The sequence below is a fragment of the Nannobrachium achirus genome (genome assembly GCF_963921795.1).
Source record: "Nannobrachium achirus genome assembly, chromosome: 1".
NCBI classification, from domain to species: domain Eukaryota; kingdom Metazoa; phylum Chordata; class Actinopteri; order Myctophiformes; family Myctophidae; genus Nannobrachium; species Nannobrachium achirus.
The window spans coordinates 22,780,703-22,805,783 of NC_137810.1; the positions used below are offsets into that span (position 1 = coordinate 22,780,703).

At 40.8% G+C, this 25,081-nt stretch overlaps 1 protein-coding gene across 1 annotated transcript in view; it reads right to left on the minus strand.

Moving 5' to 3' along the window:
* Nucleotides 1-22,679, minus strand: part of tbl1xr1a (TBL1X/Y related 1a) — a 60,391-nt gene extending 37,712 nt beyond the window's left edge. Inside the window, exons 1-3 of the mRNA XM_080732878.1 lie at nucleotides 22,406-22,679; nucleotides 2,228-2,278; nucleotides 1,156-1,222 (exon numbers count right to left, since the gene is read on the minus strand). The gene's annotated coding sequence lies outside the window, so the exon portion shown is untranslated. The remainder of the gene's footprint in view (nucleotides 1-1,155; nucleotides 1,223-2,227; nucleotides 2,279-22,405) is intronic.
* Nucleotides 22,680-25,081: the final 2,402 nt, after the last annotated feature.

Genomic DNA, 25,081 nt, shown 5'->3' on the forward strand with positions numbered 1-25,081 from the left:
GTAAAGCTGTTGGCCTCAGGGTATAGAACGTTATATCACAGCATTGTCTGTTCAGTTCCACTGGGGGACCTTAATACCTTGCTACTAGTAGCAGTAATGCATAATTAATGCATCTCATTCTAATTCAGTAATGGAAAGAGTTTATTTTGCTGATTTTAAATGACCACTGTGCACTAATATGTTGTGCAAGGGCTGGGTGAAGAATGCCACCATAGCAGGGTGCACATTTATTAGGGAGATAACTAGCATTAGATATAAACATCACCAATGGCATGGATTCTGTGCAGGAACGGGGAAGATTCAGCAAGAGAAAGGGTTGTCAAAAGTATCGATACTTCAATATTTTTAAATACCACGTTTAATTCAGTTAAATTCTATAAAATGGCTAGCACTGAAAGAACCAAAGCTATGAAAAACAGATCTACAATCAGATTTTCAACCCACGGGTGCACAGATACATATAGAGCAACAGGGAAGAAAATCAACTGGTCCTCAACCTGTGGCTGTTGCGTAGCTTATCTGTACAATCTTTCTCTTCCTTTCTACAGACTGATATTGTGTGTCCGTCCATGCAAATGTGCTTAAAAACTTAAATGTCTTGCTGCAAAGAAAGATCTTACATAGCACAATAGTGCTTAACATAACATTGTAATTGCATGAATGCTCAATGGCCATGTGTGTTTGTGTCAACTGTTATTATTGTTGGAGCTGTGTGGAACACAAGCTTCCCTATACGTGGCCGTGTGTGTAGGTATGTTTGTATGTGGGTCTGTCTGTATGTAGCCTCAAGCCTGTCGTGTAGTACCTTTTATGACCACACATGTTAAGGGAGGGGCGCTGTTTTCAACTGCAATACACACACACACACACACACACACACACACACACAGCTCCACTTCGAACAGAGGTTCGATTTTTTATTATATTTTGACACTTGCTTTGGCAATGTAAACGTATGTTTTCTCATGCCAATAAAGCTCCTTTGAATTTAACTGAAATTGTTTGCCATCTCCTTTGCAGATGTGCACATATATAGCACATACAGTATATAGCACGTGCACACACGCACACGCGCACACGCACACGCACACACACACACACATGCTTAGGAGTATATGCTTAGGAGTATATGTATCCTAACGGTGATTCACTCACCACAGTAGTAACTTCTGTTTTCACCACCAGTATGTTCAGTCAGGGCTGCGTTCCAGAGGCTCAGCACCTGCACCACAGAGAAGGTAAAGGGTGAATCCTCGACTTTTAAATAACTTTACTTTTGTTTGAGATAAACAACATTAAATTACTTAAATAAATGGAGGGTAAAGGCAGAAAAACAGGAAATACCATGTAGAAATAGGAGTGCTCTGTCCAACATCTTGGCTCATATCAGTTAACCACCAATCTACTGATCATACAATGTTAAGCACACACGTACATACATTCAAACAAGACTGTGTTTCTCTCTACTGATGACCTGACGACTTTTAAGCTCTTCTTTGTGAGTGAAAACGACACAGGGAAACAGGATGTAAACAGGTCATGCTGTTAATTAAAACGTTAATTGGAGCCCCCAGTTCTCAAAGCCAGGGAACATAAGTTCTTGGGAGGGTTCAGGGATGATGAAAACATGTAAAGTCAGGCTATATCTATCTAACTAAATGTACAAACCTCATCTAAAATGCTCTCCACACTCAGTTTCTACGTCATGTAAAAGATATATAACTGAAAGCACCAAAGAAGGGTGTAAGGGCACACTAGCACAATTTCGCAACTTGTGACATTATCCTCTTCACCTGAACAGTTAGATGATGAACAAGTTTCTAAGTGAAAAGCATGCCATGATGACCAGTGTTAATTTTGTTGACTAAGATTTTGATATTTAGTCGACCAAGACTAGACTAAACAATTTCAGAAGACTAAGACTAAAACCAAATGTGTGTTATTCAAAGACTAAGTCTAAATCAGAATTAGCCGTAACAATTAATACTGATGATGACAGCTTGATATTCTGATCTTGTGTATTTTTTATGGGTACGATAAACAGTTTGAGTGTATGACGAGATGTCCAGATATATAGAATTTAGCCTACTTAAACTGTAGGAAACTATTTGCTGTGGCCATGGTATGATAACTATGAACTGAAATAGAGTGCAAGTGTGTCTCAACTGAATAGCAAGCTGCAGCTCAAAGCCTCAGCTGCCAGTCTGTGGGGTCTGAATGATCTTACCATGTGACCGCCGCTCATTCAGAAGCCTTAACAATGGTTCACCTCTTCAGTCTGGGGGGATAGAAGTAGAAAACAACACATCATTAGAGAATGTTCATTCACTACATATCCATAAGTGATGTTATGCAGCAACGTATGAAAATGGTAAATGGTAAATGGTGCATTTATATAGCGCTTTTAATCCAAAGCGCTTTACATAGATTGTGCATTACATTCACCCATTCACACACACATTCATACACCGGTGGCGGAGGAAACCATGCAAGGCACCAACCTACTCACCGGAGGCAATTAGGGGTTCAGAGTCTTGCCCAAGGACCCTTCGACATTAACTCAGGGGGAGCCCGGATTCGAACTGGGAACCCTACGGGATTTATACCCTTCGTGCTCTAATACCAGTTTCTCTACCCCTAAGCTATGCCGCCCCCTATGAAGTAATGTGGAGCACAGGGAACTTTAGTTCAGGATCAAATCGGTCCATCTCAACTTGTAGTTACATTCTTTATATTTGGATGGTTTAAGTGTCTGTGTCATGTGTTATCAATCTGTGACTAAAATGTTACAATGGTTACAATGTGCTCATCTGGTAAGGTAATACTAATTCTGCTAATTTGAAATGTAGGTTAATTAATGTTGACATTAATTTGTCTAATATGTAAAGTAATTACTGAAAGTGGGGAGAGTCTTGGTACTAGTGGCGTCTGGCGTATCGGTCTAAAATAACCAATATTCCTGGAAAAAGTAACGTCTGAATAACCACATCCCTGGACAATCTAATTAGGCTACTTATCAAGCAAATCCAATGGGCTGCACACTGCAGCATGCCTGCAGCATACACAAGACTCATAAAATATTTTTCAACAAATTCAGTCCTGTGCATGGCCCCCGACCATGTGCTTTTCTTCATGGAAAGCCCCTTTTAAATTTGACTTACTGCCAGCTGACGGTGTGTTAGTTTGCTGACCACTTCTAGGAGAAGTCCTCAAGATTGGAAACCACTGAGATAAAGAAGTAATTTATCCCCTATTAACCCTCTCACCCTCACTCCCTCCTCCACATCTCCACAATCCCTCTCCATCTGACTGGCTCTTCATCCCTGACCTTGTAAGCAAGGGAAACTTCTCCCATTCTGCTTTTGCTCTCTCCCATTTTTGAGCGGTGGTCACAACGCTCCTATACGTGGCCGTGTGTGTGGGTCTGTCTGTTTGTCTGTTTGTCTGTCTGTCTGTATGTCTGTCTGTCTGTCTCCGGGTATGTAGCCTGGCCCTGCAGTAACCTTTTCTGACCACACATGTTAAGGGAGGGGCGCTGTTGTTCAGGATAGGCCAGGCATAGGCCAGGCACACTCACACACAAACACACACAGGGGCCACACACACACACACACACACACACACACAGGGGGCACACACACACACACACACACACACACACACACACACACACACACCACCGCTCAGTTCACACGAGTGTGATTTTAATGAAACATTCAAATATTGATTTTGGCACCAATTGCTGTGGCAAAGAGCGCTTCTAAGCATAATATAGATCAGCCATACAGCTACCAAAACAACAAGATTATAGCTGGGTTGTTCCAACATGGTTTCAACTTTTAAAACTGGATTACCACAATCTACTGTTGCACCGAAATTTAAACCTGGTTTACAAAATTCAAGTCAACTCTACACTGGATTAGCAGTTATGTTCAAACGACTACAGGAGAAGGTTTATGTTAGGTCAGTTATATTGAGAACATGGCCGCATATCTTCACTGGATGTGATTAGAGGAAAGACTCTCACAGGAAAACTTAAGACAGCTTAAAACCATTAGAATGTTATAACAATATGGTGTTTTCCCAGTGGTATAGATTTACAAAACAGTCTGTGTCATATACCTCACTGGAAAGGCTGGACCAGCTATCATGCGTGAAAAATGAGATACTCTGCCACCAGCACTTCTTCAGCTCCTAGTAGCTTTGGGTTTTTATGCTACAGGGAGTTCTTAAATGGTTCATGTGGTTCATTTATGGATCCACACAATCCCATAGTCTGCAGAATTGTCAGCAGAGTCAAGACAAAGGCTCAGTATCATTTTGATCCAAGCAAGGAGGGGGTAACGTCTGGTTTGACAGGGGAACAGGTTTTCCTTTAGTAGTTGGTGCAATTCACCCTTTGTCAGCCTTCTGGTTGGTCCATAACTGACCAATCAGCAGGCTCATTCTGCCTTGCTCTGCCCTGGTTCCGCCTTAATCATGTTGAATTTGCTAAAACATATTTTTTAGAGAGAAGAAAAGAAAAACATGAAATGCCCCGCTAACTATGCTGCACCTGAGATGTTCCTTTTTACTGACACCAAGTTTAAACAAGAACTGAATACACAGAATATCAATACGAAGCAACTGAAAAACACTCTATTTCAATGGTAGTGGATGGAGGGCGGGCATTATGTGTCCAACCAAGGAAAAGCAACCAATGGTTGCGAAGAAGGGCACAACCATGGGCGGGACTTGACAAAGGGTGAATTGACTGTCAGGCACGCTGACAAGGGGGAGATAAAAGGTACAGGTGTCCTCCCTCCCAAGCCAAGGGGGACCCATGCAAAGGTATTGTATGCTATTGTCCGTGTATTCATGGGTTGCATTTGTAGTCCTAAACCGGCCATATTGAGGACCAACACAGGTGTTCAATTTGTCTGATTGGCATAAACCAATGTTCTACGTTAATCAAAACACCTGTGTTGGTCCTCAAAATGGCTGGTGTAGGACTACAAATGCAACCCATGAATATAGTATACACATGATAAATACATGTATTGTCATCATTAAAACACATTTAAACATGTCATCGGTAACCACCCCCTGATATTATTGTGAATTGACACAATAAACACTAATCTATTTTTTATAATCGACTAAATCAATTTGTCCGGTTAACCACTTAAGCCCTGGCCTGTATTATAAGTGTACATTGTGCAATGCCATAGCAGATCTACAAGATCACACAGGTGTATGCATGCGCGACTGCGGGTCTCCTTGTGTTGTGCCAATAGCCAGCCAATATTATTTGAATAACATGAAATGTTGAACCAATAAGATAGATACAAGAGCCAAATGCATTTATTTATATATTATATTTATATATATATATTTATATACCGTATATTTTTTAAATATATATATTTATATACATACACACACGTACGCATGCATGCTGTATTTCCATGATGTAAACATTAGCATGACATTGACTGCCAACGACTTTCAACCAGTGTGCAATTCCTCCTTCTAGAAGCTGTTTATTTGCCATTGTTGTGTTGTGTGGTCAGTAATATTGTTATATCCTACTCTCAACATTGCTGTATAATGTAGCATTTAGAAACAGGCATTTTATTACGTGTTGGCATTTTCATTATTTTACCCTGAAGGTGTAGATGAGAGGGGGCTGAATTTGGAAAATGCTGTCCCTCGTCCATAATTCCTAATGACAGGCCTGTTGACTGCACCCGTATTCCGATTTATTAAGCCCGATGGTGAGAATGGGAAACGTTTCATAACTGAAAGCTACTCCTTATGTCCAGGTTGTGTGTCTGTGTGTGTGTGTGTGTGTGTGTGTGTGTGTGTGTGTGTGTGTGTGTGTGTGTGTGTGTGTGTGTGTGTGTGTGTGTGTGTGTGTGTGTGTGTGTGTGTGTGTGTGTGTGTGTGTGTGATGACAAGGGAGAAAGAAATCACATTTAATGATCATTTATCAATTTGATTTTGAGATATCTTATGTCCGAGTAGAAATTGTATGGTTGGTGTTAAAGGTCACCAAAATCATCATCTGGGGTGCACAGCAAATTCCAGTCTAGTCTGATCTTTTTATGGGAAAATGTTTTGCTGTATAAAATTAAATTAAAAAGAAATGGAAAGTATGACGAACCACTTCATGTAGGGGACTTATCAAAATGATACTCCTAACTCGGGTAGGAGTATCTAAAACAAGTATTTATGCCTGTGTACCAACTGTGTGCCGCAAAATTCAGCCTCTGCCATCTACTACTCTGTGTGCAGTTTCCTGAAAAATAGATATCACCTGATCCCTTTGGAGAATTACCCACCAATACTGTCCTGTTCTCAAGTTAAAACACAAGGCCTTGGCTGACGTAGTTCACACAATGTGACAGGTAGCCTCAATTCAATTAACACAATTTAATGAGGTGCACATTTGCACAATCCAATTTTTACCTTTTCCCTAAAAAAGACAAGATCCTGCAGTCTACTCTGCAGGCACTTTTACATAATGACAGGGTATACCATTACACAAAGCATAAATACACAGAGAAACCCTGAATTCAGTATACAGATTCATAGTGGCCTTGTATTGGTCATGGCTAGAAGCCTAGACCTGAGCTGAAAAGCAGGGATACTCTCTGAAAGAAAGTGCCACCATCATGGTCATTTTTCTCCCTTCATCATTAGCCATTATTCAATCAGGCCAGCAGCCTGGAGGAATATCTTAAGGCAGAGATATACTGTCCACATACACACAGGGGAGCTGCCTAGCAAAACCAGCCTGCAAGTTCTTCCTACTGACTAGGCAAATCACAGTGGGCCAATGTGAAAAGAAAATGTCACTAAGTCATAATAGTTTCATGTCTGGCCCAAATGTCAACCAGGGAGATAGCTATCAACAATCACAGCTATACAGTATTGGTATGCCATGCTTAGGTTCTCTTCTCTAAAAAGCCAACAAAATCTATTGACGGTCATCGTAATGAATCATCTTCATTACTTTCTAGTGAAGCACAAACTTAAAGTTTGTAACCAATAACCATTAACCATCTCAGTAAACTAGGGACTAGGGATGTTAACAAGTGTTAACTGTTGGTTGGACTGTTGGTTAATCGATGGTTAAGAACGGACTCAATTAACCAATTAAACATTATTGTATAATGGACCAAATATTTATATTTGCATTATTGCTGATACCGATACCAAACAAAAATAAATCTACCAACCAACGTCAACGACCTTTTAAATGATCAAGCGTAGATGTGTGTACATGTTCTCTGTTCATGTAGGCTACCACATAAAGATAAGATGTGACAGATAAGATAAGCCTTTATTGATCCCCAGGGGGAAATTAAGGTGTCATGGTAGCAACAGCACAACACAACACAGAACGGGTAAGAGTAAGAGCCAATAAAACACGATAATGATAAAATAAAATTAAGCTACCTTAAAGTTGTACCATGTAACTTTTTTTATAAAACAAATCTTAAAATTGTCCTAACTGTTAAATCGCTAAAGTTTTAGAACACCCACTCCGTTATTTTCAGCTTCTGAAGCCTTCTCTTTATATGTTTTCTATGATCCTGGCCGTGGACCGGATTTCGCGCAAAATTGACGTAATCTGCATCATCTGTATACGTTGTGTATACGTTGCCCAATCACATCGCCGATCATGCACACATGGTACACTACCGGCCAATCACAGCGCATCTTGAAGTGGGGTCGCCATATTTGTAGTCGCCCGTGTGTCTCTTTACTCAAAAGGTAATCTCGCCTACCAGGCAGGGTGAAGTAGTCCGTTTCTCCGGAATGCCTGAACGCACAGGAACCAGGGACCCCTCCAAAGATAGCTCTCGGCGTTGTGGAGGCAGACGCGGGGGTGTGAAGGTACGAAAAACGGGCGAAAGACGCGAACGCGACCGCGGTTTGCTATAGGGCTACTGACCACTAGTTGAGAATCTTACACAGTATAGCTTTAAGTAAGTAGTAGTAGTACATTTATTATGGTAAAACAATAAGTCCAAACGTACAGTAGCTACTGCATACACATGCCCTTTGGGTTGGGCAACTTGGGCACCATTTGAACAATCAATTGTGGAGACATGCCTGGCTTGCAAGACTGGGCTAACAATGTTCAGTGTTGGGCTGGTGAAATACTTTAGCATGCTTGTCTTCAACAACTAACATTGCCATGTCAGCATTACACTCCTTGTGTACACTGCCGGCTTTGAACCCTGTGCATCATTATCACTGTGTATTTTATGATGTGTGACAGCTGAAAGATATCGACTGGCTTTGTGGAAAGTTGCAATATTACCCTATAATAAGCCTATGTATTGATGTTAAACAATAGAATTGGTCCTATTTTTGACAGTCCCAAGGCCTGAAAATAATGTGTAAGGTTTCTTGGAATCGAGACATAACACTATTAAGCATAATAGGCACCAACTTGTCATAAACATTAGGGGGGTAACCAATATAGGACATGCAAGAAATAATTATAAAATGTAGCTACATCTAATAGCCTACCTTTGACCACACATAGGATTTTGGTGAAAGAGATGCACCTGCGCAAAGCACAGTCAATGGCATGACGCATGTGTCGTTGCGACTGACTTGTTTTTGTGACCCGAGAAGGACAGAGTACACATGGCCCAGTTGCAAGATGGGTTGGACTTGGACTAGGAAATATCATATAACCTCTTTCTCTTCCATTTAGCAGGAGTGCATTCTGCACCATGGCGTTCTGCCAACTTGGTGATGGAAGCTTCAGGGCTGGAGGGCAGTGGTGGCCCGCAGGTTAACTTTTTGAAGCATATTTCCATGTCTAGAGCTAGGCCTACTTGTCTAATAATAATAATCATCTATTCAGCAAAGAATGTGGATGTGCACATAGGCCTATTGCCTATACCTTTTTCATCGAATACTAAATGTTTAACGATACATATTCAGGAATTTTGCACACAACATGAAGGGAGTTTTGATTGTCAACACAAATATAAGAGAATCATGTTCAATATTTCTCTTCACCCATGAGTGCTTTTAATTTAGTATCTATAACACTGAAATCTCCACCAGGTAAGCAAATGTATGACTGACGTTAAGGCCTACAATATAGCCTACAAAACAAGAAGAATGTATTAGTTGGAATTTGGAAAACAACCAAGTAAAGCACGACACCCAAAGGTTTTGTTGGAAACAATCATTTCACATGTAGCATGTGCATACAAATGTACTAAACTTCAGTTCAGTTTGTTCAGCTTGAGGGATTTGTATCAAAATGTAATCGACAAGCATAACAAAGGGGGTTGGTGTGACATCTATCTGGGTGTGCCTCTGCCAGCTAAAGTCCTGAAAATAGCACAAAGTACACACGTCGCTAATATACACTGACTGACTTGGTCCAAGTAGAACAACAAGTACAAATCATGGACCTCGTTGGCACGAGTTATGTTATGTCACTTTTCCACACATAGTACCGGCTTGCCATGTGTCTACTATACTTTACTCTTGTTTACTTTGGTTTTCCACTGCATTGGACCCCCTCATTGTACCTCCTTCCCCAGGAGATGATGATGATCAAGTAACTGTCCTCTGTCTCCACTTTAAACTAACAGCCATCAAAACACATTTCTGGGAACACTAAGGCAGGAACTAGGTCATGCAGTTGCTCAACAATGATTCATTTCTAGTTCAAATATTTGTTAATAGTCAAACTTTCTATGGGTCTAAAAGAGCACAACACAAGAGACCTAGAACTACAAAAATGCAAGAAAATGTCCTATCCATTCAGGAAACAGCTAACATAGACAAACATAATGCAGTCTAATCTCACTGATGTTGGTTTTTAGCCCGCCTTTCTAAAGCTACTAAGCTAGTCTTCAAAATCCATCCCAACTCATAACTCCAAAGACCTTCTAAAACAACCCTTCTACACAAGCAGACACATATACACACAACTTCAGTTCTGATGCAAACGTTGTGTTCTAAATCAACAATTTCTATTCTGTAAATGGCATTTCTGTGTAAGACACCAAATAATTAAAGGGCTTTTCAGACGGGAAGTGACTGACGCACATAATTCATTTTCAAGGAGATAGAGGCGAGCGGGCAGATAGGGAGTCGCGGGCAATCTGACAGGCGAAGCCACAAGCTGGTGCTTCGTTAAACTGTCACATTCAAGCTCGTTTCACGCATACACACACACACCTACAACCAGAACTGGATTATGGTTAACTTTTTACCTTGCAACACGCGGGACAATGATTTGACACAGCTTAAAGCTATACTGTGTAAGTTGCTAAACTAGTGGTCAGTCGCGGTATTGCTTTTTTCGGGCGTTTTTCGCCCGGAGTCACCGCGGACCACCGCCGCGGACCACCGCAACCGATACGAATCCATGGAGTGGTAGAACGTAATTTTCTGAGCAGGATTTGGGGAATAAGAGGTTAAGAATCCTTCACCATCGTAAACACTGGTTGCTGAGGGAAGCTACTTCCTGAAGAGTCGGTTATTGGCCGGTAGTGTATCATGTGTGTATGATCTGCGATGTGATTGGCCAACGTATACACAACGTATACAGATGATGCAGATTACGTCATTTTGCCGGGAAATCCCGCCCCTGTCACTGCTAAGAAGAAAACATATAAAGAGAAGGCTTCAGAAGCTGAAAATAACGGAGTGGGTGTTCTAAAACTTTAGCAATTTAACAGTTAGGACAATTTTAAGATTTGTTTTGTAAAAAAAGTTACATGGTATAACTTTAAGCAGGCGGAGATCGGCTGCCGGTAACTTGTGGATCGATTGTCTGTATATTATTGCTATCAGAAGCGCTGATACAAGCGAGAACGCAGGAGTTGTGTCGCTACCTGTCTGTACAGCCCTTTAGTAATGGGGCAGGAGATGCTGTATTGCAAAGCATACATAGGCCAACTGGATGCAAATCTATGTGTTTCTATAAATTCAATTTATTTGGGCAGCCTTTACAAATAGACCCCCCCCCCCCCCCCCCCCCTCCCCCAAAACATTTTTCTATGCATTGTGTTTTTCTTTCAAACGCCATGACATCCAGCCAAGTGCGAGTCATTTCGCCGTGGAAGCAGCCTCTCCCCCTCCTTCCCTCTCAACACATGTTGAGGCAGAGCTAAATGTGTACGTTTTTATCTGTGCTGGCCGTAATCAGGGTTTCCCCATACTTGCCGTAATCAGGGTTTCCCATACTTCACTTGCAGATTTATTTATTTTTACAATATTTCATATACAAAAATATGTTCAAAAGGTGGTAAATCTTGATACGTTTCCTAATCGTAGCTTGAATTGGTCTTATCAACAGTGGACTGACTAGAGTGGGACCTCCATGTACAACATATGGTGAAAACCTTTACTGCTGAGGAATGGCGACGATCATTTTTAAATGTAATAATGTCCTTCTCACTCAGCCAGTCTGCATTTTAAAAGAACATTATTAGGCCTTGATAATCTCTTATGTTATGATTTCCATCAACAGCCAACGTAATCTCACAAAACAGGCAGCTTCTTCAGAGGGCCACATAAATGCTGCCATGCCACCCTTCCCCCCAAGATGTAAAAAAGGTTCTGCTCATAGAAAACAGGGAGTTTATAACCCACACGCTTATCACTCAATAACCACCATAATAATCTCGAATCATACATTGCTTGTATCAATAATAAACATGTTAAAAACCACAAATCCAAAGGTTTTCCAGATCAAGGTCTTCTTTTAATACAAGTCTAAACGAGGCCATATGGGACAAGCCTAACCAAAGCCTTGGGTCTTCGGATTTAACACTGTATTACAGACAAACACATGGCTCTCTTTGAAGCAGTGCTGGGCTTTGGCTACGCCTGCACCAGGGTAGTGCAATGATCCCATGACATTTAGCTGGAGCTAAATGGAGCTTTCACTTTCTTATGAAGCACACAGGCTGAGGTTCAGAGAGACGCTGCCCAGGGCTCCCTGCTTGCCTAGGCTACTTCATTTAACCAGAGTCAATGGTGACGGGTGACTTGTGACTGAACAAGCAAAATGTACCAATTTCAGCCAAATATGCACACCAGATTTTGAAATGTATTCTGTGATCTTTCAATATGGCACCTGATAGTTTGTGACGGCGAATATATTTACATGTACTTTTTTGAAGGTGTAAAATGTCCGTTTACACGGGCAATGTTTGTAAACAGGAAAAGGTGACCTCTACATTCCACAAGAAGTGGCAAGGTTGTAAACAATACAATACAGCCTTTCCTGTTGGCATTTTACCAGCATGGGAAGCTGTGGGTCATATTTCCCATGAGGTAATCCAGCAAGGCATTAAATAAAAATAAAAAAAATACATATTATGTAAAGAATATAATGAAAATATAAACACATTAAATGCAAATGTGAAGACAATGATGAACAATGTAACACCTAATGACATAGAAGTTAGAAGGTAGAAGTTTCTTTTGCTGTTCAACAGGTTTATAGTAGCACAGATGAATGAGAGATATGACTTGGCTAATTGCCTAAGGGCAGTCTATGATGAGAGATCTGCTGAATGAACTTTAATAATATTGTTGAGTAATATTTAATTTAAGTATTGAGATTTCCAAAACTGGTAACAGCACTGATTTGATTACGGATGTCATCAACTAATTCAAATCTGCTGGCCTTAACACAAATAGGGACAGTACTGTTTACACACAAAAACAAAAACTTGAAACAATTAAACAAATCTAATAGGTTTTCTAATTCCAAAACATTGCACGCAGTGATTCAGCTCTCTTCCTAAAATTAAGAGACATATATTTTGTTTTGAGCACACAAATGCAGAAAAGCAAAGAGACACCACAGTAATGCTAACCCACCAGCTGATGCTCTGGCCGTGATCTTAAGTTGTGGCTGATTTATAAGCACTGTGTCATCAGCAAATTTCAGGACATGCCACTGTTAGTGTTCTCATTATGACTCTTGCAGTCACTGGTGGAGTAAATTTAACAGAGGGAACAGGACAGATCCCTGAGGTGAGTCTGTGATAGAGAAACACCAGGCATTAACACAATTAATCTCACATTTGAAAGAAATATAGGGGGTGGTGGGGGTCAGCAAGCAAATTACAAAATCCAATTCATATAATCTAAAATGAGGCAATTGCGTGAATTGCGTGATTTTGCACCAATGGCAGCAGTAAACAACAAAACCCAACCACAAGTATTTGAAACACAAGTGTTTGTGCAGACAACTGACCAGGAGGATGCTGGGGTCTAGTGAACAATTTCAACAATGTTAACCACTTGTCTTAGACCATCTAAACTTGGTCAACTCTAGACCAATTAATTATAAGTTGTCAGCTTTTTTCTGTCTACTCTACACCAAATCTCTTTGCCAAAAATAGCTGATCTACCATCTTAGCTGACCTTGTAGATCTGCTATTTTTGGCTAATGTTTCCCCTAGAATATGGATGCTGGGGTTCAAGTGGTCAAGGAGCCTTTCCATACTAGTGTTTTAAAGAAATATTAACTGCAAAATATCTGAACCCCAAACAAAGCATGGAGCACAGTTGAAAACTGTGACAAATTGCCTCAAGGCCATGAGACAGACGTACTGCAAGTCACTAGTGCAAACACAACGCCCCAGCACAACCAACCTGCCGTGTGCAGCACAGCGACAGGGAGAGACTAACAGGCCTGTAAACTTCAAAGCCGAGTGGCTGGAGTAGGGGGAGGGGCGCTGCGCACAGGAGCATTCTTTAGAATGTTGAACTTGACCCCTGGGGTAGCCCCACACACCACATGACGGCTGTCAACCCTCTCTCTCTGTGTGTGTGTGTGTGTGTGTGTGTGTGTGTGTGTGTGTGTGTGTGTGTGTGTGTGTGTGTGTGTGTAAGTAAACACACTCACGCACCAACACACACAAAGGACCTTATTGAAGTGTTAAATCATTTGGATCTTTTAGGGGAAGAAATTATCCTTTCTAAATAATAAATAAATACAATAATTTTCAAATATCAATCATGCGTGTGTTTGAATATCGAAATTGTTTGTACAGATACAAAGACACATGCCAGATGCTGGCAGCAAGTAGAAGCAGAAATCAACACAGCCCATCAACATGGTTGGTGCCACTTCAACAGCCGACTACTGCCACCCTCCACAACGCCCTTGAGGCAATTTTATTTTCCCAGTCTCCTGGTGGTCAGAAACGCAGCTAGCTGTTGACAAGTATGAAACAATGACTGATTGCAGAAACAGCTATGGCTTTCAGCAGGACTTACGCCTTGTTTCCACTGAACTGTGTGTGATACGCAATATTCCCTCTACTGTACATGCAAGGAAATGCTTTCATCATACTGATTAATCTAAATTACCATTTTTAATTAAAATATAAAGTGAATTTGAGTAGCCGGAAATGAAACATGTTATTAACACACTTAAACACAGTAAAGCAACAGAGTTGACTGAAATATCATCTTCTGCTCGTTTCCCAGTATACAAAGCAATACATTTCTCTGAAATCCGTAAAAAATCTCGAATTCCATAGGGAGAAAAAGGAAGAAGAGTTTCAGAGAATGGACTAAACGGAATTACAGACAGAACATAAGGCTGAATGGAAACTAGGCGTCAATTGACCATATTCACCTGGCGGCCATGTTTGAAATTTGCACTGAAAAGTGTACCTACACCGGGTGGCAACTGGGGTGGCATTTCATTGACTTAATGGCGAGATGGCCGCTGTGTGAATATGGTCAATAGTGAGGCTGTGTGTTTTAATAGCTCAGTATCTTGTGTTTCTAGCTTCTCTTTTTTGCTACTTCTGACTTTCTCAAAGGCTTAGTTTCTTGATGATTGTCCTTCTCCAGTACATTCACCGCCATCCAGCTATTTTAGAAGCTCTCAGTGATGAAGGTGGACCATGACCTGGATTACAGACTACCTCACCAGCAGACCACAGTACACTGGACTGCAGGGTGATGGCACTCCCCAAGGAACCATGCTGTCAGTCAGCTTTCCTGTTCACCAGCTACAACTCCGACTTCAACTCGAGTGACACCCACCTACAGACGTTCCCCTAAGACTCCTCCATTGTCCGCTGCATCATTATGAGTGCCTTTCAAAGATGCAATGTAACATGGAAGTTTCCAGACTTTAAGCAGTGGGGCTGTACGTATGATCGCAAATGCCTGACTCAGACCGTGACATTCAATGGACTGGGCACTGCCAGCTTCCTTGAGTTAATTTGGTGTGATAACACAGACCACGTCTCTAATAGGGATGTGGGTGAAAAAACTTGATTTGAGTCGAGAGGAGTTGTTTTTTTTACCAAAAATATTTAATGGCTTGTTCAAAAACATTATAAACGTTAATGTTATCCAAATGGAAGAGGAACGGTATGTGTGTGTGTGTCTGTGGTCTGATCGTGCGCGACCATAGGGGTACACGCTGGCTGGATTTTGTTTACCTCCTCCTGCTTGCCTTGTGCATGCAAGAAACGAAAGCTCTATTGGAAATGAAATGCACAGGCAGAAAAGATCACTAATTTGACAGCCAACTCTATGATAGACAAAGATATTATGCCATGGTACTATTAGTGTCGAGGGGAAAGGCTTCCGTGAGCTGATGGCATTTCCCCAACCAGAATACACTGTGCCCTGTCGCCAAACATTGACAGCGTGACGAGAGAGAGAGAATGTAGGCTGAGGTATCCGGAACGGTCGCCCTAATACACACTCGCCCCCAGTTTTTTTATGTTTAGGAGTACCTGGTGGATTTGATCCCAGGGCCGGGGCGACCATGTTTTAGGATGAGCAGTGCATTTAGAAATAAAGCTTTATTATTATTATTATTATTTTGCCCTCTCATCTCAACTGCGCAGCAAAAAAATTAAATAAAAAGATAACTTATTACACGATAACCCCTTCCATCTCCTCTATAATGAGCTCCCTCCACAGCACACCACAAAGCACCTTGGCCAGTCCTTTGTGCCAGTAGCCATCAGGCTCCACAACTAAGCCTGACTTGCATATGAGAACTTCAAGATCTGCATTGTCTGTTGTTGAATACTGAATCGTGCACAGACTCATCCAACAGACTCTGGAGCACTTTCACATAAGACTACTAGGATGTACATTGGCAAACTTTACCAGATGGCTTTTCAAGATCACTTAGACTTTTGATTATATATTCATACAGATATATTCATTATCATTCATTATCACACTGTTGATAGACCATACACATATCCATTCTTATTCATTGTTGACAGTCGGACCTATTTTGCATAAGGTGTGTCCACCGTGCCCTATTTTGCAACCAGTGCAAGTCAGCGAAGAAATACATCATAGGCCTGAAGCATCTTAGTATGGCGTTGGGTCACCACAAGCCATCAGAACAGCTTCAATCCACCATACGTACATCTAGACCTCTAATGGAGGGATGTAACACCAAACGCAAGATATTCCCTCTTTTGGTATTTTGATGGCAGTGGGCAGGACTATATAATACGCCAATCCAAAATATATACGTAGGTGTACAACTGGGTTGAAATCTGGAGATTGTAAATGACATATGATTCACATTTATAATCATCAAATCATTCAGTGACCATCATTTTCATAATCATCATTCAGTGACCCCTTGTGCCCTGGACGAGACATGAGAAAAGGTGAGCACTCAGAATAAAACTTCCCTCTAAGGGGACAAGAAGACACAATCTATGACAGGAAAATGGCCCCAGAAGAATCCACCAGACCCCCTCAGACCTGTACCAGTCTCTTGACTGGTACTGATGTACACCACCACACGTGTAATGGCCACTTGTGGAGAATATGATGATGGATTGGATGACTCATCTGACTATATCACCGTATTCCACATCTGTAGACCAGTGCCTATGACCACTGAACTCTCTCAAATGTGCATTTGTTTTTGGAAAGAGTGATTTATGCACGTAACCCTGCTGATTATCACTCTTTGCATTTGACAATTGTACTGTTCTTGTTGATCAGGTCCTGCATTGACATTCTCAGTCACCAGGAAAAGTGGCTGTTCTATTTTTCCTTACTTATCGCTCTAATGCAAGGCATTAGCATAATAGCATCACAGTCATTAATAAATGCTCACTTTCTTTCAACCACAACTCTCATCTATCTGTCCATCAACATATCTACATAACAGAATATGCAGTATATGCACGGAATCTCTGCGTGCAGTATGTGTGTTTTGGCCTCTCTTGAGCATATTTCGACCGACCACTAGTCATCCAACAACCCCCCCACCCCCCACCCCCCACCCCCAAGCACTTGGATCATATTTTCAAGTAGTGCCATTCAAGCTAATAAAAAGTATCTGCTCTAACGTGCTTTCAAGGTTTAACATTTTTCACTTGGGTATGATTTAGCAGACAATGAGACAAACCATAGCAACAATATTGCACTAAATGCTAAAGTGTGGAATGTGGTAGCAGGTGTTGTGGAAAAAACACAACAGGAAGTGGAAATGTTCTTTAGACAGATGCTATTGTTTACCTGCTGTCCCGAGTTTCTTCAGGGCACTACTTTGCTCTCTATGCACTCTATTATTTATGTGACTATTTATCTTGTATTTATTGACTAGAGAGATCATGCTTACTTATTCTGATTTGGCACAAGTAAGTCACTCTGGATAAGAGAATCTGCTAAATGTCTAAATTGTAGACAGAAAATAAATTCTACTCCCCTAAATAATGCATGTGTTCCAATTAACAGTCTCACAAATGGCAGGCCACATACTGTACAGTATTATTAAAGTTCATTACGTGTCTCCATGTACAGATATGACCAAATATGGACTGGAGATTGTAAATGCAATAACGCTGGCAAAGACGCCAGGCTGATCCAATGACACCATATGCCCATATATGGAGACAGAGATCCCCAACAACAGAGACAGAAGAGTGAGAGAGCTGGAGGGGGGGGGGGGTTTGAGGGATAGAGGAGGTAGGGGTAGAGAGGGGAGAGGAAGGAGTGAGAGACAGAGGGAGGTTGTGTTTGACGTCAGACCGGTACACCCTCAGCGACAGAAAGAGGGGAGGGAGGGAGGGAGCCTATTTCACCCACACGATTATTAATGCTGGGTACCATTACCTGAACACTCTTATCGGCGTGCAATTTGGCGTGGAGGTGTCCGTGGTGGGCACATACACTGTACACCCAACCCATTTATGGACTGTCTGGACATGCCCGACATCAACTCATTACTTCACATGAATTATATATTTTGTTCATTCATATACTGAACTGGTTTACAGATCCAGTGTCAATATCTAGGGCCAGCTGCTCAGTAGTTTATTTTCATTTTTATTCTTACTTGGTTTGGTTCTTGACTCTGTATCTCTCACGTGTTTAATTCTCACTGCTGTTCCTGCTATGACACCCGAATTTCCCTCTAGGAATCAATAAGGTTTTATCTTATCTCACTGTAAGTAAAGTGTGCCAAAGGTGGCTGTTATCAGTCATAGACAGAGACATTGGGAAATAGGATATAGTGACAGCCTGACAGGTAAAAGGTTAACCATGCATGCATCCAAAATACTCTGCACTCGTCTAGGGTGAGTCAGAGGGGGAGGGGGCTGTGGGTGCAAGTGAGTGTGGTACTTTTAGGGCTATGTTGGCATAGTGCTGACATAGTAACAGAGGTACATTTGGAATAGTTTACACAGATTTGACTGAAATTAAATTTGTACAGTAGACACGGATGTTGGAATGTGTCAAAACATGGGTCTCATTTTACGTATTCAATACTAATACAAAACAATTATTAATTAATACACTTTTTTTACACGTAATTTGCATCATCAGAGACAGCCGTGCAACGAAGTATAAATGAGCGCTAATTCAGACAGTTGGAGCACCATCTGCATTTCACTCCACGTCTCCCCTCTGATCCCTCCCTCCCTTCCCCCACCCATCCAATCCTACAACGCTGACGAGCACTGCTTGCTTACATAACTGTACTACTACACTTCTCTCTCTCTCTCCCTGTCCCTCTCACTGATTTGGTATGTCTGACTGATCAACGTGCGCAGTGTGTAGATAACGTGAATCGCCTTCCTACTGTGCATAACTAACCACATAGCCCAGTTGTATTCATAGGTTGACATCAAGCTACTCCGGACATGAAATATCTGAGACAACCAACCAGATGAAAAACTTAGGATACTGGAATGGAGAGTAGAAATATAATGCACAGTATTCAGAAGAAAATTATCTAATCTCATATCCTTGCTGGTTCTTAGAAGAAACGAAATGTATCTTTATACATCTACAGGATATCTTCATATTCCAATTAAATATATCACAATATGATTGATCTTGTATCAGAAATGCAGACAAACCTTTTCCGAGTGTAGTTTCCGAGTATAGTTTTGGGATTAGATCAGTAGCAATATGGTTGTTTCTTAAGGGTATTTTTGCTGCTCTTAATGGCCAGTGAATCATAGTTATCTACTGTATTATGCTGTAAAATTGGTAGCAAAAATGGCACTGTTACAGAAAGAGTGTGTGTGTGTGTGTGTGTGTGTGTGTGTGTGTGTGTGTGTGTGTGTGTGTGTGTGTGTGTGTGTGTGTGTGTGTTGTAAAACGTAAATTGCAAGACTCACAAATCCTGTTTTGATTTCTAAATGAAGGTGTTGTAGAACAGGTCATATGAGACCAAATATTAAATGTATTCATAGTTTTATTTCATAGACAGAAATATCTCCACATTTACTTGGCATCAACATTCAGGGCCTACTGACATGACTGTGAGGACTTTTACTAATGATGGAAAACAAGCTCCTTGAGGTTTTTGTTTTGTTTGTTAAAAAAAGACATGGGGCCCGTTTCACGAAACCTAGATTGGGGATTAAGCCTGGATTTATCAACTACCCTGGCTTAAATGATCCAGGATCAGCAACAAATCGGTTTCATGAAAGCTGAGTTATCTCGGCCGATTAGCCTAGCCAGTTAACCTGGACATGTTTAGCCTTGACTCATGAAAGCAATTCCACATTAGTTACCATGGGAATATAGCTCTGAAGTTAGCCTGCTCCGGACCAGGCTTTCCGAACAGCCAAGCTTTATTAATCCAGTGCCTTGTTCTTCCAAGTTTTGTGAAATAGCTTAAAGGAGTAGTTCACTCCCAAAATGACTTAATTTCTATTGTTTACTCATGCCATGGAGACTTCAGTTTAATATTTTTGTCACATTGCTAAGACAATAACTTGATTACAATAAATGTACCCCCATTGATTCCAAAAGAGTATGTGTGATTATTCTATAGCTTCACAGCGTTCCTTCCTGTCTGTTTTTAATATGAGCCAAGGCTTGCGTCCTCCCGCCTAGCCCCACCTCCCCCGTCCTTGCTCTCGCAGGAGAACGCTGCTATGGTCTTTGGTTCCATGATTGGTCACCATCAAGGATACTTCGATCGACCTCATGGGCTTTTAAAGGAATACGTGAACTCACACTTGCTGGCTTTATGATCCTCCTGGTTCGACAAAGTCTCTCCTAAGCCTGGCTTGGCATTAGTGGAACAGAATAAATCAGGCTGTACGAAGCAGGCTTTGTCAAACCTGGATTTGGTTTAAATCCTGGATTATTTAATTCTGCTTTAGTGAAATGGGGCACAGGTCCCTTTTCCTCCACTGTTTACAAACACTGCCATTTCCTGTTTTAAACAAATAATAACGATTATTGTCCATTCTCTAGTTTAACTGTAAAATATCAGTTAACGCATGTATTACTTGCGCCAGCAGAGCACACAAGTAGGGTGATGATAGCTGTCTGTGGGTATGTGGATAGGTATGTGACGACGAGTGTGACCCCATATTTGTCATTTTCTTCGGAAAGTATTGTGAATTACCGGACACATTTGACTATGAGTGCACAAGAGGCAAGTTGGCACCTCGACAGAGTGAATTCTAGTTGCTCCTTTGTGATTGCTGGAATATCTAAAATATACTTAGACATGGAAGTTTGTGAAAAGATTGGGCGCTTGAAGATATGATCTAAAAGAAAAGTCAATAGCTGAAAGTTATCCAGTGAACCGACTCAATATTACACCACAAATTGGCTACTGAGTGTTCAAGCTTGATGATGCCTGTAGGCGTACCAGCCCTTGTTTAGCAGACCAGTTAAATACTAGGTTAATAACCAATAATACCACAGTAAAGATTAGGTAAATATCCATTTACCTAACATAACAGCAATCTAGTTTCCAGATTAAGAACAGAACTTCCAATCTGTCCTGTGCTTTGTGCATTACTTTTAAACCTAGGCTTTCTCTGCTATATGGAACAGATACAGATATATGAAAAGCACAAAGTCAGGCATTCTCCAACAACAATCACTGATATCATCTTAAATTAATAACCCGATAAGCTTACATGATATAGTAATATTTACAATTTAGGCCCAACTTTGTCAATTTGAAAATTATCATTATTTTCTGTGAAGCACACACTGAGCTGTAAGCAATGTGGTACAGCCTATGCATAAGGTTTGACTAACTAATTTAAACTAATAATGGAGAGAAACAAGAAAGAAGACATGGCACATCCAAAACACAACAGATCATCTACCATAGTAAAACCATGACTTTTCATATCTTCAACTTGCTTTCACATAGTTAACCAAATAAGGCTTATCTTTGACTGGTACATTATGTCAATGAGTTGAGCTTCACAAGGTTGGCAAGTGTGTGTGTGCGTGTGCGTGTGCGTGTGTGTGTGTGTGTGTGTGTGTGTGTGTGTGTGTGTGTGTGTGCGCGTGTGCGTGTGTGTGTGTCCACCCCTCCCCCATAGTTTGGAGCAGCCAGCTGCATGGCACACTGGTAAGCTTTGATTCAGGTTGTGGCATAATATAAAAAACAAAAACAACAAAAACAGCATCGTTTGTTCATTCGCTAGAAACTTTACAAAATTAATAAAACTGTTAAAAATGTTATGTTATGTTAGTTTTACACTGTATCTATAAACAGCTATATTCTGTAAAATATATTTAACAGTTACCAAAAATAAGTTTATTGGGAAGAATTACTGTATAGAATTATATTCACTGTTGTACTCAGCAATGACCCGCGTAAAACATGACAAAGTACCGATAGTACAAAATATACTTGACAACTATGAGAAGTTGTAGGAGTGAAGGACACACACAAACACACGCCACACATACTCACTGCCGCGCGCACACACACGCGTCCATGCCTGGTGCGCGCGCACTCACGCGCTGACGCTGCCCATCCCCCACCCCCGAAGAAAACATCAAAATAAACGTATTAAACGTCGCAATAATCGGCCCAGGCCGTCAACATGTGACAATATTGAATTAATGTACACGGGGGTATAATTTATAATCGCTATTATCAAGTAAAAATATAAGAAACGCTTACCGGAGGTTCCAAATCACACAAGGGGTGCCTTCTCTTCTGTGCTCCTAATATGGAATCTCCTCCTCCACCGCTGTTTTCTAACTGTAATTCAGCCTCTAAAAAGCGTTATAACGGCCGTCCGACCTGGCAACCTGGTCCTTAAACTCCCCAATGACGGGTGTGTTTTGAAAACACAGTCGTATAAATTGATAAATCCCCTTAAAAATGAGCTGAAAGAGCAGTTGGGGTAGATTGTAGGGTTGCTCGCTAGTGGAGAAAGAGCCAAACGGTTCAGAAGAAGCCAACGGCTTCAGACTGAAACACAGTGGAGCTGACCCGACAGGCAAAAATGAGGCAGGCCTGCCTGGGCAATTCTCTGCAGCTCTCATAGCCGAAGGAAAGACACTCTGGTCACATAAACATCAAAATGGGTGTCGCAGTATCAATGGAGTAAAGTAACTAAGTACAATTACTTAGGTACAGTTTTGAGGTATTTGTACTTTACTTTAGTATTTCCAATTTCCAATACTCTTACTTCTATTCCACTACATCTCAGAGGCAAATATTGTACTTTTACTCCACTACATTTATTTGACAACTTTAGTTACTAGTTGTTAGACCAACTTTGTAGTTTATTTGTATTATTTTTATTATTTGTATTACTAAACATACATTAGCCTTATATGTTTTGGCCATTTGAAAATAGCCAATCTACAAGCTGACGCATTGTGAGCTTGTAGATCTACAATTTTCAAAATATTTTCATAAATGTTATACATTTGAAAACTTGAGAAACAGGACATTCTGCATAATGATTACTTTCTACTTTAGTACTTCAAGTACATTTTGATACGAATACTTTTGTACTTTTACTCAAGTACATTTTGAATTCCGGACTTCTACTTATAACGGAGTAGGGTATATACATTGCAGTATTGATACTTTTACTTCAGTAAAATATGTGAGTTCTTTTTTTGGGCCAGAGTCAATTGTACTTGTAACGCCTAATAATTCAGCAATTAATGATAGAATAATTAAGTTATAGACTAATATTGCTAAGTTACTAAATAAGACCATGTTTTAATATTAATATTAAGTATCCATATTACATTAATCTTTATGCCTTAGTTTGCAATCTCTGTTGTTTTTCATTTGAAGTCCATCTCTTGTGAAATATGCATAGGCTAATTGCCAGTGACAGTAGCAGACTGTTTTTGTTAGTGATATGGTGGTGGGGCAGGGGAGGTATTTCACGGGAGGCTAAATTTGACAGTGTAGGCCTACTGTATTTTAGACATGAGCAGAGATTGCAACAGAGTGTACTCAAAAGCATACGTTCAATTAAACAAAAGCACTGGACATATTTTAAATATTTGCACATATCCTTTAACCGTACACAGATGTACACTTATGTAGGCTACATGCAACGCAAGCACATACAAAGTGGTGCCAAACAGGGATGAAAAATGATGTATTTTTGTTTAATAAATTATGGTCACATATCTGACATGTTGCCAAGATGAGATCTAGAATTCAAAGCAACTGCACATACAAACACATGCACGAGCACACAATTCAAAGGAGCTTTATTGGCATGAGAAAACATACATTTACATTGCCAAAGCACACACACACACACACACACACACACACACACACACACACACACACACACACACACACACACACACACACACACACACACACACAAACGCACACAAGCCCCCCCACCCCACCCCGGAGCCGTCCCCGATTGAGGGAAACACTAGACACCAACATTTAGACCAGGTCAGCTAATAGCTTTAAAACTGAAGGCACATGGATGTACAGCTTTGGCAGCCTGTACATCCACAGGGCATTGGAGGTGTGTCGTGCCCTGGTTTAGCAAAACAAAAAATGTTGCAGCGGTGGTTGGGAGTAATTTTAGAACAGCACTCATTTGAATACCATATTCCACATTCTTGTTTGTGTATAGGGAGGAAATGTGATTATATCGCAGTGGTAGCAATTTTCTTGCTTTGGTGGCCCACCACTGCTGAAACAGCAATCTCTTGAGTGAACTCCAGTGTGGCAGAGAGAAGAGAGACCAAACTGTGGGCTGAGCACTTAAAAGGCCGCCCAGATCACTGCCACAGTAATGGCTTTTAAAGAGAGGGGACCAGAGCACACTTCCTCACGGCACACTCAGCCATGGTGGGAATACAGATATAGCAGGGTTTCCTTTGTATTCATTCAGCCATGATGTGCCACGGCAGCAAGATCACTACAGCTTAATTTATACTCCATCACACGACAGGCGGTGTACAAATTAGTCTTACCACTTAGCTGCTGCCCGAGAGAAATTTAAATAAGTGGATTTGTATTGTTTAGAACTGCTACTAATAGGCCTACCTTTTTATGTTATTGACATGACCAAAGCAGAGACGGATGTGGAACCAAAACTAAAATAACCCTCCAAGTGCCACTGTTGCATAAAATTACAGAGCAAACATTGGATATTGAAAGATACTTCGCCAGGACTATTTGGACACAATGTACAGTAATGCATTAAAAAAAAGAAATACAATCGGACAAAATCCTGATAAGATACTAGATTTAATATTAATTAAATTAAAATCAATCAGACATTCATTGTTGCACATGCTGGGCACTCATCACATATCAATAGCTTTATCTATTCACAAAAAAACATGACCA